Source organism: Lepisma saccharinum, chromosome 6 (assembly GCF_977018435.1).
Source record: "Lepisma saccharinum chromosome 6, izLepSacc3.1, whole genome shotgun sequence".
In the NCBI taxonomy this organism is placed as follows: domain Eukaryota; kingdom Metazoa; phylum Arthropoda; class Insecta; order Zygentoma; family Lepismatidae; genus Lepisma; species Lepisma saccharinum.
The window spans coordinates 20192416-20209965 of record NC_139234.1 but is presented as its reverse complement, the minus strand read 5'-3'; the positions used below and the strand labels follow the sequence as shown (position 1 = coordinate 20209965).

General features: G+C 39.4%; 1 protein-coding gene across 3 annotated transcripts in view; it reads left to right on the top strand.

Moving 5' to 3' along the window:
* The window catches only part of LOC145988613 (protein Fe65 homolog), a 486515-nt gene that overhangs the window by 123322 nt on the left and 345643 nt on the right, over window positions 1-17550 (top strand). For 2 of the 3 annotated variants that reach the window (XM_083123618.1, XM_083123617.1), the window contains exon 3: window positions 7155-7193. The gene's annotated coding sequence lies outside the window, so the exon portion shown is untranslated. Of the gene's footprint in view, window positions 1-7154; window positions 7194-13537; window positions 13967-17550 lie in introns of those variants that run through there. The other variant, XM_083123619.1, reaches the window with a different exon arrangement.

Genomic DNA, 17550 nt, shown 5'->3' with positions numbered 1-17550 from the left:
GAAGAAGTACTACAAACATTATCTTGGAATCGATCAATATAATCTCCACCCCAGCACAAATGTTACTAAATTTAGGCAAACGTGCCTATTTTGAAACTGAGCACCTACTGACTGATCGCGACGACGTTAGTGGTTTAATGAACGTTCATACGTTCTTCTGATGTCACAAAGAAACCTGTGAGATATTAGAAGCTAACTATACCCCCACACCCCCTACACGCCTTCATGGCGTGGTGCTATGCACAGGGGAACACTTTACCTTTTTAACTAAGTAACTCTCTAACTTCTTAAGCCCAAAGGCTTTTGACTGCAGCAACATAAGTCTTCCATCTGTCCCTATCCTAGGCAAGATCTATCCAATATTTTCCATCCTTACCAATTTCCTTCAGGTCCAGAGATATTGGAAGAAATCCATGGAATATAATGAGCATAAGTGGAAGATATTTGGCAACTTCAAGATAATTGCAATGATATTGGGAATGCAACATGGCTACACAAAGTATAGCTGCTTCCTCTGCAAGTGGTATACCCGTGACAGAAGAGCCACTGCACTAAAAAGAAAATGGTCTCAACGAAATTGACAAGTGGGAGAAAAATTATACAGCATGTGATGTTCCTCTTCCCCCTCTTCACACCAAGCTAGGCCTTACGAAACAATTTGTAAAGGCTATGGACACAACTGGAAGAAGATTTAAGTGTATTTCAAGCAAATTGCCTCGTCTTTCACCAGCAAAGCGAAAGAAAGGTACGTTGTGGGACTTCAAAATAGAGAACTTCAGCAAATCCAGAGATTGAAGCATGTCTAACAGACAAAGGAAAAATAGCATGGAAATTGCAAAAATGTTATTTTTTTATTTAAATAAGTATTATATAACAATTCTGTGTGCGAATATTATGTCACATTACACATTTATAACTTTTAAACATAATATGCTAGGTTTCGAGAAAGGATGATTAAATTATTCCATGAGTTCACTCAGTATTCGCCTTAAAATTGCAAGAATTTGAGATAAAATTAAAATCACGATTACTCGTAAACTATACCTGACAGAGAAAATCCAAATACAGATTTGAAATCAGCGCAAAATTTGCAATAAGAATCAGGAAAAAGAAAAAAAGTTTTTTTTTTTGTGCAGAACAGTGTAATTAATATCTTTTTACAACGGGAGATAATATTTCATTTATTGTTTATGATGTTATGATGTATCATTTATTTGATCATCCTTTAATAAATAATAATAATAATAATAATACGTTAATAATAACAATTTTGTAATTAGTCCAAGCCGAAATTTCAGGAAGGGAGGGGGAGGGTGAACTGATCTCCTTGAGATGTCTCGTTTTTCGGTCGAAATATTATGGACACTCTATGTATATAACGGTTTACTTTTCTGACATCTCAAACGGATCACCCTGCATATATCCTGGATAGTACTGTGTTGTCAGAAATATTGTTGAGTGTTTTGGAATTAAGGTTCCGGTCGTGCGACAACGTTGAATGTGCACACTCTTCCGCACACAAGAAACGAAACGCATTCTCAAAAGGCAAAGAACACGTCCTCCTTTCTTTCCACCTCGTTCATTTCCTTACTTTCGTTTCCTCCGTGGCAGCGGTAAAATGAAATTTTAAAATTGAATGAGGACGTTGGTTATCACACCCAGAGGCCTAATGAAAAGAGAACACGTTGAACTATGGGGAAGGGGGAGGGAAGGGGGTTGAATTCCTCTCCTCCGTATTACCCCATAAACCTCGTATTAAGTTAGTACTATCACCTCCGGTTCGGACTTCCAAAGAAGAGATGTTAAGTGAGCAAGCCGACCCAAGAACGAATCAATTCGGAGTGGTTGAAAAGGGGGAGGTGAGTCTTTATAGAAGTCGTTATGTAGAAGTAAATGTAGATATTCAAACGTGATAATCATATTGTGATGCTACCAAGAGTTAAGTATTTAAATTGTCAGGATAGCTCAAGGGACGAGAAATATGGGCTTGTTTTTTTTTCACATACTGTTGGTACCATTACTGTTAAAATAAAGGCAATTATTTCTCTGTGAATTATCATAAGTCAGTCTATATGACAGTATCCTAAACTAACAAAACATTCAATACTATTTCTTATTGTTTCAAGTATGGTTACGCTAAGCTTAGCACAGAAATAACTTTTTTAGTTATTATCAATTTTTTGCTGTATACATTATAGAATTCTAAAGATGGTGTACGCAGTTATGCAAATATAACATAAACATTAAAAAAAATTAATGACCCAATTACCTCCAGTGACGGCGATTAGGCGGGGGGACGTATCCCCCTAAGTATCTCACTTTTGCACCCGCACCTTGGCCTTTTAATACTAAGCCTTGTCTACCAAGAGAAAGTAAACTGTTCTCCCCTCCCAGTTTTGGCACCCAGTCGCTGCTAGTAATTACCTCCGATGTCTTTTCCAATTTTCCACAACTTAAATATATTAACTTAACTATAATTAAGTACAAAATACAAGAATCGTGGACAGAATATACTGAAAATTCTGTAGTTTACATATCTTCTTATTTTAAAAACATCCATATGCCAATTATTGAAGTACTATCAACTTTATATTATAGTCTGTAGGGTTTCTGTAGGTATATTTGCAAAATTTCCAGTTATGATGTAAAGGGACATTAGAGAATTTCATTGTGACCTCTTAAATGGGAGTAGATAGTTGCACCTTTACATAATAATAAAACTACCCCCTGCATATTGCAACAGGCCCTGAAGTGATGTGTGGGTGATGAGATCATCACCATGCTCGAGCCGCCGTTATCCCCTTGGGAACCCGTTAGTTAGAGGCCGGGTGAACCCCAGAGCTGCTCCATGCAGGGACATTGTTGACCTCACCGTTTTCATGTAAGGCCCACTTTAAACGGAAGAATTTCCTTTAGCATTTTTGCTAGCATAAATGTTATGTAAATGCTTCCAAAAATCTTATAACAGTGAGCACTTTACACGGAAGCATTTCTTGTAACCTTTCGGAAATTGCGATTACAATGTATAATATATACAGCACGAGAGACACATTGAGTCACACCATCTGTGATGAGTTCACGGTGTACACAATTGAAACAACTAAAATATTCTTCCATACATGTACTACATACGTTATGAAGTATGTATTTAAGCAGCGCCATTGATTTGTACCTAATACCGTTTTATACGAAACGTTATTCCTATCGGTTGATTAGTTATCGGCTTTTAAAAATGTGAAATGATACATTGTTTACATCTCACGCGGCCGCCATTACAGCTTCACTCGTGACCTAGAGGTCGCTTCTGATTGGTTATGCTACGAAAAGTGCTACGGAAATAGGACGGATTCTGTCCTTCGGAAATGCCATGAAATGTGCCATAAGATTTTTCACTCTACACGTAGCATTTTGGTCATGGCACATATGTTAAGGAAAATGCTTTCATGTAAAGCGGGCCTAAGCTAAGACTGGGATCTAATTTGTGCTCACGGTTCTGTGTTCCTAACCCCCGAAATCATTATTATTATTCGGGATTTAGAATGTTGTTTACTGTGTTAAAATGTGCAGATAATGAATGATGATTGCTGATGAGGATTTCCTGGATGAGTTGACCTGAGGAAGAAGGTATCGAAAGGCTGTCCAGTCGCTGATCAAGCGCGGAAGTCCTAACCTGGACAGATCGATCGCATAAACGGAAGTGGCATCATCCAGTGGCGTGCTGTGGACACATTAATCATGGGATCTGAGAGACATTGTTGTTTATGGTCAATCGGCTTAATCGAGGAACAAAATAAAGCTGCTGGAATGTGATAGTCAAGCTATTGTACACTATAGCAAAGCGTTCGTTGAAATCAATGGTCTCTTGTGTGGAGTGCTGAAGCCCAGTTGTAGATTAACTTTGAATCGCTACAATAAGTTCCCATCTGGAGTAATTTTGGAGTTTTGGAGGTGTGAACAGAATTTCATTTTGATCTAACTCGGGACTCTGGGATTTAATTGAAGTTTTTGCAATAGCTATTGTTATATCAATAGGATATTATGAGCACCAACTGTGCAGATGAAGAATTGAATCCTTACGGACATCTCCTTTGCCATACATCCACGGTTTCTTCGTACAGCTTCCAATTCACCCAAGGGGTGACCTTCTCTGAAGTCACTCAGATGTCAGCCTCTTTTTCGCATAGTACACCCTTGGCTGCATTGTTGCAGGATAACGAGTCTCTGGCGCTTAAACTCACAGTAATCGCCTGTGGAACCTGTGCTGTGTCGTCCATGTGTGTGTATCGCTTCATCCATCTCCTTTCACCACCCTCGTCGCGATTAGCCAAAAGTGGCAAAAAGCGACGTACCGAATCAAGCCAATCTTATTACATACAGGATGGCCTCAAAGTCTCGCCACGTTGATTTACTCAATGCATATGTTTTTGCACTATCGTAATACGAGTAACTATATCGGTGGTTATTATTATTATTGTTGTTATGGATTTCCTTTATTTTACTTCGCTAATTTTGGCTAATTTGCGAAGATGGGGATGAGTGATGAAATTGATAAATAGACACTCACGAACATCAGTGCCCTAACCGGGATTCGAACTCAGACCCTTGTCATCGTAGCGCGATGTGCTAAACACTCCGCCGCGGAGGCCGGTATCGGTCATGTGGTGTAAGATGTTTCCTGGAAAGGCATTCAGAAGTCAATCTTTTTTCTGACACTGGCCCCCTAACACCGGCGTACGCAAGGGGGAGGTGATGGAGCTACAGCCACTCCCGAAATTTTTAGTCGGTAACGCGTCTGACTACCATGCTCAAGGTCCCGGGTTCGATCCCCGGCCGGTTCAAATCCGGGAACTTTTCTAAGGATAGAAGCGGCCCCGGCGCCCGCCCCGGCGAATAACATGGGTACCTGGGGGAAACCCTGGGGGGGTAAAGGCGGTCAGGGGCGTGATGCTGATCACATCACCCCACTCACGACCGGATCAAGAAAGTGTGGGGCGTTACCCCCACACCCCCTATACGCCTTCATGGCGTGGTGCTATGCACAGGGGAACACTTTACCTTTATTAAGAAATCGAAAAAAAAAATAGGTGTAAATGTAACCCGGCCTTAAAATAACCCCCAATTACCAATTTTGCCTTTTAGTCCAATGTTAATAAGAGTAAGAAACTACAAATTTACAAAATATCTTATTGTGTATGCCGTCCCCTTAAAAAGCAGCCATGTACTATGAACCTTTACAATTCCACCCCCCCCCCCCCGAGAAGAATCCTGCGTACTCTAGTGCCCCTGGAAACCTCAATCCTAAATGCAAACGAGGCTTTGACGCCTATGCCTACATAATCCTGTACAGGTGGAAGTTTGGGTTCTGTATCTAGTCTATTTATCTCATCTCGTATAATCACCGTTCATCCTTGTCGTCCCTATTAGCCCAAAGTGGCAGAAGAGCGACGGAAAATAACCAAATAAAAACAAACAGACATATCACCAATTGAGTAGTTCCAGATAAATGACGCTTATCTCACTTTATTCAAGATGACGCTTCTCTATGACAACTAAAAGCATTTCTTCTCAGAAACAATGGCAAATTCAGAGTAGCTTCCTCCTCTTTCTTCTACTACTGTGTTTGAACAAAGCTTCACACACACAGACACACAATTTTTAAACAGGGGATACAGGAAAAGCTTGTTACACAGATACAGCGTGTTCATAAAGTCCCGGTACCATTACAAAAAAACATAGCTCGGAAACTACATGCAATAGAACAATGCTGTTGATTGCAAAATGAGCTACAACTCGCCACGTTTATGTGCCATACACCTCAATGTGCGCCCCTCTAGTTGCTCTCAGAACATCAAGGCGGTAATCCACTTCTGCCAATACACGCCTCAGCATACCACCAGTAACTGTTAGGATACCCTCCGTTATTTTTCTTCGAAGAGTAGCAACATCTGGAACAGGAGTGCGGTAAACACAATCTTTGACATACCCCCAGAAGAAGAAATCCAAGGGTGTGATATCAGGAGAGCGCGGTGGCCAGGGTCATTTGGTTGCAAAGCCTGAGTGATTTGTACTCAGCATACCACAGCACGCATTGTGCTTTCTCATGTAGTGTTGTCATTTTGGTCAATCACATCTGCAACAAAAGTAAACAAACAAAACGTCATTTTGCAATCATCAGCATTGTTCTATTGTATGTAGTTTTGGAACTATGTTTGTAATGGTACCGGGACTTTATGAACACCCTGTATATTATTTTGAAAAATAGTGTGTGTTAAATTGGAACTGACATTCAGTTTTGCATACGTGTTTAAGTAGACAGCGGTTTTTCTTTTTCAATTTAGGAACTTATTTGGGAATTTTCAAGAAAAATTTGTTGCCACAAATATAGCTCCGGAAGGGCATCCCTGTGAAGTTAGAACAATCCATTTTCGGAGCCCACTTCAAACCTAGCCAGGTTGTTAGTTCTCGATAATTCTGACAAACATTTCGTTAGTTCCGCAAATGTCTGTGGATCAACTTTACATTGCCCACAACACATTTTCAATTTTTAACAATAAATTATTATGGTTGGTTCCATAGTATCCGTTAGTTCTCAAAATTTATCCAATTTATTCGTCGAATAAATAATGGAGAGAATTTGCAGTTTCCAAATTTCCGTACGGAATATCACCAAACAGCGATTCATGTAGGTAGACTATACACAGTATTGGTTACTTTAGATAAAACTATCGTCATTGTACCAAATGTATCCAATTTTTTCACGAAATAAATTCTTCACACCTCGTTAAGATAGTAAGGACACAAAGGCCCGACTCGCTCAATAATAATGCAAAACGAAAGTCAAAACAACCACAATGGAAATTAAATCGGTGTCTATTAGTTTTAAAAAAAATCTCCATGGAAACTTGTTGATTCATAAATGGTTTAAATACCATGTACAGTCATGGACACTTCTCGCTTGTAATGATCCCATTGACTTTGAATAGTGTCGCTACAAACCAGAAGTGTCCGTGACTGTACAAGAAAAGATAGTTTTTTTGTAGAATAATCCCTAGCTGCATGCAATTTGCGAAAATCCATTGCCAAGTAACAGTGTTGTACAAAATATGCTTTTATACTCCGAATCTTATGTCGTATCTTCTCTTCCTTTCAAACAGGGCAACAGCCGGAGCCCATCCGTATCCAGTAGCTGTTGGGTAAGTACTGCAAGCGTAGAAGTTGTGTAATTGCTTTGTCAATAGTATGAGTCAGCCTGTGATGGATCTAGTGCTTTCGAGTTTAATTATTTCTCTGGGTGAATTGGGAAGAGCGAAAAGGCCGCTGGCAATCCAGGAAATTGATTTCTCCGTTCAAGCGCATATCTATGCGGAAGGAGCATATCTGTTTCTTTCCAGGCACTGCAGACTTTCTGTGGACCTCTGTGAACAAGTTCAATATGTTCTTTAAATACGTAAATACGTATGTGCACACACACACACGCACACACACACACACTAACAAACTAACTGTCTAGCCTTCTTAAACCCGAAGGTTCATGGCTGCAACAACACAGGCCTTCCATCTGTCCCTATCTTTAGCAAGATCTATATACTCTTTTCCATCCCTACCGATTTCTCAACATTATCCCTCCATCTTCGTCTTGGTCTTCCTACTGGTCTCTTGCCATCAGGTTTCCCAACAAGCATCCTGTAAACTCTTCTTTCCTCTCCCATTCGTGCCACATGGCCTGCCCACCTAAGTCTTCTTGATTTAATCATTCTAATAATATCTGGACATGAATACAAATTATGTACTTCTAAATTATGTAACCTTCTCCACTCACCTGTCTCCTCATCCCTTTTAGGTCCAAATATTTTCCTAAGGATATTATTTTCAAATACTCTCAAGTTAGTTCCTCGTTCAATGTAAGCGACCAAGTTTCAAACCCATATAATACCACAGACAAAATTACTGTTTTGTATATTTTAACTTTTAGTTTCTTAGATATTAAACGAGAAGATAAAAGTTTATGAAGAGGAAAGTAACATGCATTTCCTGAATTAAGCCTGCTTTTCATTTCTTCTATAATATCATTTTCATTTGTAAGTATTACTCCTAAGTACTTGAATTTGGAAACTGGTTCAAACGTGTTGTTATCAATAATTAAATTTTGATTATTACTTAACACTTGGTTTCGACCTGTAAACATATATTTAGTTTTCTCTTTGCTAACTTCCAAATCTATCTCTTTAGTTGCTTCGAAAAATATTTTAGCATTATTCTTAATTGTATTTATATCATCCCCTAATAAGTCTACATCATCTGCATATGCTAACAATTGAGTCACACCGTTTAATTTTAGTCCTTCGTTAGATTCTTTTACCTTCCTAACAGCATATTCTAAGGCAAAATTAAAGAGCAATGGAGATAATGCATCTCTTTGTTACTACCTCTTCCTCCTCTTCTTATTTCGAGCACCACCACGGTCTCTTCCTCCGCCTGCTCCTCTATTATTTCTACAGCCACTTTATAACCTCCTCCGTGCCTTATTGTTCTTATTATTTCTACCATCACCACCAGCACCTCTCCTCCTTCTCCCCTGCTTACATCTTTTTATTTCTGCCTCACCACCTCTTCCTCTTCTTATTTTTACCACCACCTCCTCCTCTTATTCTTCATCTTCGTGAACGTAATGTACTAATAAACTAGCGCCTTGAGTTGAAAAGTGGATGCCCACTTTATACATTCACGGGTTAGTCGGGACGGGATCCATAATGTTGGACTGCTCAAAATTGAACCCTATATTATTATTGACTAGCTGATTTCCCGGCCTTGCCCGGTTATTTATTTATCCCAATCTTCTATTAGACAGGAAAATAATGAATTCTAACTATAGTGCAAAATGAACCTTGAGTTGAACGGCATTGGGAGTGTCACTATTCATCTTAGCGACCCCGAAAACTATGGATTCCACACTAATATCAGTCGTTTTCGATTATTTTTACATGTCACCCCTTCCCAACCCCACCCCTAGGGGTGCCAGAGGTGTCTTGGAGTTGAACGGCATTGGGAGTGTCACTATTCATCTTAGCGACCCCGAAAACTATGGATTTCACACTAATATCGGTCGTTTTACATGTCACCCACCCCCACCCCTAGGGGTGCCAGGGGTGTCGTACCTCCACAGTATTTCTTTCGAGATTGCAAGTGATACGTGTTCCAAGTTTGGTTGAAATCGCTCCAGGCGTTCGAGAGTTATGCCGGAACAAAGACACACAAACACACACATCCATTTTTATATAAATATATAGAGATTAAAGGTGAACCAAAGCACTGTTCGTCTGCGTCTTGGATTCTAATCTCAAATAAGTCTCCTCACTAGTTACCCATTCTTACTAACCTCCAAGGTGTAGTTGTTATCGTAACACGCTGTGAAGCGTGAAGTCCTAGGTTCGAATTCTGGCTAAGGAGTAGATCTTTCTTAAATGTTTGTTTCTTCATTCATCCATTCTCATCGTCGCGATTAAGGTAGGTGTATAAAGCAACTTAAAGTAACAAAAAATAATTATCCACCCCATCTCTGTTCTTACTTGAAAGTGAAATATAACTGAAATATACTTTAGCTCAAGGAATTTTGTTTTGTAAGGATTTAAGTCTGTGTCCGTGTTGCAACGGTTAGCGTAACGTGCTGCTGCCACCTCGGTGGGCGACTAGCGGTCAAGAACTATGGAAGGTTCCATGTTCGAGTCCTGGCTTGATCAATTTCGATTATACAGGGTTAGCCTAAAAGAAATAGATACTTTCAAATTTTTTACGGAAATAAGTTGTAATAATAGGACTGAAATTCTTACATGGTTTGAAGGGTACGTCCTGATGTTTACGTTTGTAAGTTAATAGTGTTATGTGTAACCCTTTCGTAACAAGACAGATATCAATGCGATCATCCATTTCTCCCCAAACACGTCTCAACATGTCCATGTCAAAAGTCGTAGCAGCTGTTGTGATGTGATATTGTAGGAAGGGGAGGACCATGCCGTATTCTAAAACAATGTTATACGACTGTAACAGAATTTGTTCTCGCAAATTCAAGCACGCAGAGAGCCTCCTCCAACTGGCTAGCGGCCATGCTGCTCGACTTACGTCACGGGTGCTCAAGTGATGCTGACGTCACGAAGACAAACGAGACGCGGAGGGCGTAAACTTGAAGACTTTCTCTATACAACAGTACTAAATGCTTCTTGATGTAACAAACACATTTCATTTTATAAATCGTTTAAACTGTCTTATTTCTTTTAGGCTAATCCCTTACATCGCTTTTCAGCATGATGGGTATCGCGACGATGAGGTTTAATAATGAAGTGAATGATGGGACAAAATATGAAACACCCATTGTTCACTCAGGGTACGAACGTGAGATGTCTGGCTTCGTAGCACGTTAGTCTGGCCACTTCGCCACGGTGTACATTTTCTTCCTTGTATATTTTCATTTTCATCTAACCATCATCATCGACGTCGCGATTGGCAAGAAGTGGCAGAAAGGAAGTAAAATAATGAGAGGAAGAGAGTGATATGATCCTCCCGAACCATATCAAAGATTCGGTTATATTTAATATTATTCTTAATTATTTTACTTTTTATATTCACTATGAAAACGTTATGAAAGATGAGATATTTAATAGTTGAACTAATGACCTAATTCTGTCATTCGAGAAGTTTAGAATTTGTTATTTGCAAGCTTCTTGAAAGCAAAATCTTTCATTGTTGACAATTAGTCAAAAATATGTGTTCTCAGTTTTAGAATCAAACTATTATGAAAGCCATAAGAGCTAAATTTCAGTTGGAGTTATTAGTAATATAAGCCTTATGGACATTGGGAAGAAGTTTTTAAGAATTAGACAACTTTATAGTAGAGAATATTATAGAAACTTTAAGGATCATAACTGTTGTTTTAGACATAGAAAAATGAACCTTATGGAACATACGGTTTAATCTTTAGAATATTGCCATTATACACAAATTAGTTCTGCATATCACAGCTGTAGCTATGTTTATCTTTTGTGTCACGGGAGGCGCTCTGCTTGACATGAGGGGGTATAAATACAGCTTCGGAACCTAATTCGGGGGCATTTTCATCACCGACTCCGATGGATTAACATCTTAAATACTCAGCTCCCTTTATGGGAGGGTTCAAGAACTCAGTCTTCGTTCCCAAATTAGCTTAGAGACATAGTTATTCTGTCGTATGGGTAGGTTCGCCCTGTGGACATGCTAACATGTCACCATACGAAAGAATAAGTTCATTTCAACTTTATTTTGAAGTTTTCTGAAATTTTAAATAAAATCTTCACAAAATAATGTTAAATTTCGACTCAGAACTTACTGTTATTCTGACGCATGGGTAGGTTCGCCCTGTGGGCATGCTAACATGCCATCATACGGAAGAATAAGTTCAGATTATTTCGTCTCCATGATTATTATTTATTGATCAGGTTATTCATTATTGATATCTGGCATGGTTAGGTTTCGCCCTGTGAACATGCTAACATGTTGCCATACCCGATATCAAGTCGATGTCTCTAATATTTTACGAATTATAGCCGTTTGTATTTCTGCATATATCTTGAAGCCAGACGATAATGTCCAATTTATATTAAGATCGGAGTCAATACTTAAAACCTTCGCCAGTCACGTCTAAGTCATGCTTCATTATGTCAAGGAGCATTCATAAAGTTCCAAGCAAGCGCCTGGTCGTCTTTATATAACTGATATGACAGCTTGATCCATATTATGTAAATAAACTGCAAAAGTCGCGTAGATTTTATTATAAGAAGGAAATCTGTTCTGTCCTTCATTTATGGAGATCTGTAACTAAGATGTAAATTTATAAAAGTATCTTGAAAATAAACCATCTTCAGGAAAATAATTGCCCATAAAGAAGCCTACTGAAGACGCAGACCTTTCTTCGGAAACAGATGTCATTCATTTATAAAATCTCCCTTTTCCATAGCCTGTCAAATGATTTAGTACATAACAGTCGAAGCTTCATATCCCACGTATTTCTACTACTATACCCGTACCTGAGAGGGGTCAGAGTATCCCATTAGCCCACTGAGTTTTAGCCGAGGTGAAGAAACAGATGACATAGGATATTGAAAGGTGATTGAAGGAAATAGGAAGGTGATTTTTTAAAATGTAATAGCTGCGATTGTATAGTTTTTCGAAGGCGATTTATGCTCGAGGACGCTGACGACAGAGGGTGGCCTAAAGGTTCGAGAGAGGAACCGCCACGAAGCCTAGTTCAGCATGAGAGCAGCCTAAAGTGTCGCGATGGATGTTTCCGCTCACTTTCTTCGTCTCCTTCGAAGTTTAGAGCTGGCGATCGAGCGCAGGTCTTTCCCCAGCCATGCAGCTAAGCAATGATGATTTCAAAAGGATGGTATTTGTTTTATTTTGATTTTGAGCGTTTTCCCTCATCAGTTGTTATGTTTTCCTTCCTAATTTTGCGTAACGCTATGCGTCGCTCTTCATAGTCATTCGCCTGTTGATATGTGCTGATAGGAATATTGGCGGCCCTGAAAGGGAACGTAACAAGAGAGAGAGAGATATAAAAAGGAGTGGAAGAGAGAAGATAGAGGCAGAAAGAAGAAGGGAGAGAGATAAAGAAATAGGGAGAGAGAGAGAGAGAGAGAGAAGTGAAGCTAGAGAGAGTGTGAGAGATCGAAAGGAATATATACAAGTGAAATAAAATAATCTGTATAGAAAGAAAATACGAAAGAAAGGACGCTAGAGAGATAGAGAAATAGAAAAAGAGACAGAGAGAGAAGGATAGAAAATAAACTAGAGAGAGAGAGAGAGAGAGAGAGAGAGGGGGGGAAGGATAGAAAATAAACTAGATAGAGAGAGAAGAGAAGCTGTAGAGAGTGTGAGAAAGCGAAAGGAATAGATAAAAGGGAAATAAAATAATGTGTATAGAAAGAAAAGAAAAGAAGAGAGAGAGAGATAGAAAGAGAAGGGAAGAGAAAGAAACGAGGCTAGAGAGAGAGAGAGAGAGAGAGAGAGAAGAGAGCGAAAGAAAGAGAAGGATAGGGAAAGAAGATAAGATAGAAGATAGAGAGAGATATAAAGTGGTGCTGGGTTCGATTCACCAGTTTTTAATCGTCGCGGTCAATATCGGATAAGAGGAAAGCGACTAATGTAAAAAATACAGGACAGGACTGGAGAGGGGGTAAGTGTCGCTCTAGCTTCTGCAATGACTGAATGTGTTTGTGTGGGGGTAGGGGGATAATGCAAGCTAAAGGAACACTGATAGTGCTTTTCCATCCGCCGATAGTCGCTGCTCCCGTGTCTTCCTCGCTTTTTCTCTTCCTTTATTTTTTAATGCGCCTTTTCTCGTCTTCAGCTTCGAGCGTCCGCGTTGTAGTTTTTTTTTCCTTTTTTTTTTTAACCGGGGGAACGGGGACTGGGGGCCGTGCGCGGAACAAGTGAGCGAGGGCGAGCGAAAAATCAATACGGGGTTCGCTCTTCCGCAGACCCAACCTCCGTGCGTGCCCCACTTCGACACTCCGCACCAACACCCGAGGACGCTGCTAGATCGACGACCCGTGACCTCAGTGGGTCAGCGAAGACCTGTTTCGCGCGATTCCGTGACCTTTCTGGTGAAACCATTTTGCATCGTTGTGTCCCGTGGTTCCATCCTGTCAATGTCGGTTTGATTCTTTTTTCAGTGCACCGACCGCTCGGCGGTGGGAGTTTTTCTCTTCCTTTTTTTTCTGTGCGAATTTTCTGCAACTGGTAGATTCAGGTATGCGCTGCGGGTTGCCTAATTTCTAGTGCTAGTCCCTTTGACGGTGGAGAGTATTGGCGGGTTAAGTGCTTCTCTTGATTTCTAGTGGTGTTGGTGTATGTACTAGTGCGTTGTTGTTTCGCTGTCGCTGTACAACACTACATTACCAGGCGCCTTTTCAGCGATCATATTCTAGCCGGGTGTAAGGTAAGCCAGCTTTCTTATACTCTCACGAATATCTGTTATTTACTTCCGAGACAGACCTAAATTGTCAATATGGTTTTCAAGTTTTCTTCATGCCTTGATTACGTCATTCTCCACAGACTCAAGACAACCTCTCTGATACAAATCCGGAAAACAATCGAATCAAACCATCAGCAAGGAAGGTGATAATGTATTCTAATTTAGTAGAATTCTGAAACTACATTTGTAGGTTCACTTTCTTGATTTACCTTAGTTGTATTTTATATATCCATGCGGTTTCATTATTTTTTTCTGCCACTTTTAGCCAACCGCATAGATGCTGATGAATAGTGATGAGATAAAATTCACGAGAGGACAATTACAACATACACACACAACGCAAACCGATCCAGGCAACAGAGCCTCATTAGCCTGCATGAATGCAGTCTAAGGTGTACTCCGTGACGTTTGAGTGTCACCCCCTGCAGAGCTAATGCAAGAATCTCGTTCTCAAAATTCAAATATCATTTGTGATGGCAGTGAAACGTCGCACATGCTTTGTGCAGATGATAGATGCAGTGCACGGAAATTCGCCGAGAAAGGTGGTTTTAACCACTGCTAAGCGAAACCACCTTCTATGGGGGCCATACAAACAATTTTTATTTCAGCCACAGGCTATACGTGTGTGCATATGTTCATCCAAGCCCACACCCTGTACAATATAGTTGAATACCATAGTACAGTCTTTGTACTGTTACATGAAGGACCAGTCTTTCACGTTTAAGCAATTTCTAATTTTCTACACACGCGCACACACGATAGATCAACTGGAAATGGTACACATTACTTTCAAAATATTTACAAACTTAATACACAAAATTCTGAAAAGTGTTGTCTGTGAATATTTTTATTCGGTTAATACGTTGTTGAAATACTGTTGTTTCCTCTGTACTGCTGCATGCAATTCGATTTTCTATGTTATTTGCAAGTACGTTGTTAGTCCTGCTGATTTCATCAAAATGCTTCGTTGCCAGTAGGTGTTGTAACACGCATTGTTATAACTATTTTTTAAAAAAATCAAGAAACGTTGTAAAGAGTTGCAATGTTAATGTTATAATTGGTATATGTTTTAGAGCAAACGATCGAGCAGGGGGGAGAGAGAGAAAAAAAATATATATAATATTGTTTTCTCTGTCTTTCTCCTAAGATATGTGTATGCGTACGAAAATCGTTGGGTAAGCCATTTACGTAAAACACATACTAATACATGTAAATGTACTCGGAAGCAAATGCTCTCAATTCATTTAAAGACAATTGGAACTATATGTTCTATTCGGTTCCACTTTATGTAACGTAAGCTGTACTGTCAAAGGGATTGCTCGTATATTAGACATTTAAAAACTAAAATTTTATCTCAGGCAGTGGTTATGCAGAAAGTGACCCATGGTGGGTCGGGTTTCACCCAGAAGTAAGCCGAAACTCGTTCCCCGTCTAAGTTTTTAGAAAGAAAAAGAGATTTTGACTACCACTTTATTGAGGATTTATATATTCTTTATTTATTGAATCCCTGTGTGCCTTCCAATCTACGACTGGAGTACTAATCTCAGGACAACCATTTTCCATTGGCTTCTTAGCCCGACCCTGTGGCCGAGTGGTTAGCACATCGCGCTGCAACGCCAAGGGTCCCGGGTTCGAATCCCGGTCGGGTATGGTTGTTTGTGAATGTCCATTTTCATCCATTTCATCATTTCATCACTCATCCCCATCTTCGCAAATTAGCCAACAGGCACAAAACGCGAAGTAAAATAAACTAAATCAATCAATCATTGGCTTCTTAGACAACTTTTGCATGTAGCAATACAGTGAAGACGAAGGTAAGAAGAATATTAAAATAGAAATTTGGAATCAAGAATCAAATTTTGGCGGGTACAGAATTACACATAACTTCGCGTTGTTTTTTTAATTACTTGTGATTGGGAGTGTAATACTAATACCATAATACGATAATCAGAAATTACGTTTAATTATAAACGCCGTGTTTTGTCCTGAAGTGTAGCTTTTGAACAAACCCTTATCTGTGATGAAAAAAACATGCATCGATATTTTTCTGTTTGATTTTATGAAAGCCGAAGTGATTTTATGAAAGCCGAGGTAGTGCAGTCGGTAGGGCGCCTGACTGTCATGCGGATGACTCTGGTTCTATTCCCAGAATTCTTTTGCGTGTTAGTTTTCCATAATTTGTGTTGTTTTGATCCATTATTAATGATTAAAAGACTAAGTTATCTTATGGACATCAGCGTAATCGAACAATCTTACCAATTCACACAGATATTCGAATTCTAAGCACATCAGCAGATACGATCTAGAGTGGGAATATTTTTGATCTTGTTCCTGCATAAAGAGGGAAATATGTTGGAAAAATCTTTTATGAAGACTAGCTTACTTGATCCGCATAATATTAGTACAATATCAATTATCCGCCATTATTATTAGCAAGGAAAAGTAGTTCTTCTTGAAAGACACAAGCTGGTGTTCGAAACTGTTTCACGAACCTGTCTGACTATTTTCTGGCGGTGGTGCTCTGTACCACCATGTTTGGAGAGACAAGTGTTCGCAGATGTGGACATTTTTCTAATGTAATGCCCGCTGTCCTCTCGACAATAGGTTTATCGGTACCTCTTCTGTTCCTGCACGTGGAAACCAGTTTATTGTTCCAGTAAGGACATACAATTGAGAGGACGCATCCCAGAGAATGCGTATGCAAATGTAACCCACCGGTTGGAAAGCGCGAAGCTGTTTGTTTTTCGGAGACACGTATGTACACATGTCGAATCCGGTTGAATTGTATTTGACCTTTGATGCAGTGGCGTATTTGGGAGTTCATTTCTGGGGAAAATCATTACTTTTCCAGTTGACCACCTTTCACTTCACCATGAGATGCAATTTCGGTGAAGGCAAAAATAGGATAAAACACTCAGAAGAAATCCAGTTTTCAGGCTACATTAGACTATGTTTTGATCTGTTCGGTGGCGTGTTCACAACTGGTGTTTCGTCAAAGAAATGACAAATATCGGAAGACGTGAATACAAGCTAGCATTTACACACTTTTTATTGTCGCACTGGACTTTTTGTCATCACTAGCAAAATTCTAGGCTGTTCGGGGGAAAAGCACTCAAGTCAAAAGAAGCAATGTTACAGCAGATAGTTTTTCTTGTTTAGTCTTTTAATAGTAAACATTATAGACAAGATATACGTACATGCTGGATCATCACTGTTTAGAATCTTTAGTCATGCTGAATATAAAATTATATTTATAATTAGCTTTTTAATTAATTCAGTGAGACTTAAAGTTGTGACTTATGCGCCTTTTCCTGATCACCCTATCATTGTTCGAGATAATTTGCCTCCTCTTGAAGAAACCGCTATGATATTCATAATTCTGGAAAAGTACATCTGTGTGGAATTCGTTCTGGAGCATTCACGTGAATATTCGGTGGTTTGCTCTCGCTATTGTCAAGATATTTGTGATAGTTTCGTAGCACCATAAAGTATAGCAAAAAAGATTTCGTAGCACCATAAAGTATTGCAAAAGAGATTGGTAAGCAAGT